We start from the raw sequence: 1,113 nt of genomic DNA on the forward strand, positions 1-1,113 counted from the left end.
CCCCCCCGCGGCGGGCGACACTGCCCGGGCGCGGGGAGGGCTGGGGGAGCGGGAGGAGGCGGCGGCTGCGCGACCCTCGTCGCCTCAAGCGCGCCGAGCCCCGAGCGCGCCGCGGCCCCGCCCCCTCCTCACGGCGCCAGCCCGGGGCGGGCGGGACCATGAGAGGTAGGGGGAGAACCGGGCTGGGTAGGGGGAGAGCGCGGAGCCGCGCGGGACGGTGCAGGAGGGGAGCACGGACACTCCCCCAGCAGGAAGGAGGAGCCGCTCCGGGAGCAGCCGGTCAGCAGCTCTGCCGCCTAGAGAGGGCAGCCGCCACGCCTCGTCTGCCGGGTCCCCCGCCCCGCACTACGTGGGCTCTCCCCTCGCGATTCCAACGCACACCTGTGGGGCGGAACGCTCCACGCCGAAGCGGAAGAGGGGAAGCGGCGGCGCAGAGGCAGCCGGGATTCCCGTAGCGAAGCTACCGGAGCGAGGCGCTCCCAGTCAGGCGGGCCATGAGCCGCCCGACGGCCCCTCCGCTCCCTTCCCCGCGCCCGGAGGCCTCCGCGCCACTTGGTGCGGCCCGCGGCGGCCAGGCTGCCGCAAGGCATGCTGGGACTGCTGGGCGCCGGCTCGGCGGGAGCCATAAGGGGCTGGCGGAGCCCTGTGCCCCGGGCCAGCTCCGGTCCGGCAAAGCGCTTCCCCGAGGCCGAGGTGCCCGGGTTCGGTGTGCGGCGGCTCGTTCTGCGGGGCTTCACCACGGCCGGAGCTGCGATGAGGGAAGGGGTGAAGGAGGAACTTGTCGTTTTCCTGAGGCACGACTCGGACTGTCCTTCTCTTAAGGTTTAAGGAGCCAGAAACACCTAAGGTGGTGTTGGTTTCTTGTTGTTGTTGGCGGTTTTTGTCACTACCAACCTGATTTGAGAGGTGCTACAGAAGATTCAGGACTTTAACACAAAGCTGTTGCAAATGTAGCGGGCTGCCCTTCAGCTGCCAGTGCGGAGCTGAGCAGAAGCAATAGCAACGCGTTTCTTACAACTACCATTCACTAAAATACTTTCTGTAAGAATTCTGAAGAATCCATGCAGTGTGCACTGCACATAAGACAGTATATTCACTTTATGTGAAGCTTTA

The sequence above is a fragment of the Nesoenas mayeri genome (assembly GCF_963082525.1).
Source record: "Nesoenas mayeri genome assembly, chromosome: 9".
In the NCBI taxonomy this organism is placed as follows: Eukaryota; Metazoa; Chordata; class Aves; order Columbiformes; family Columbidae; genus Nesoenas; species Nesoenas mayeri.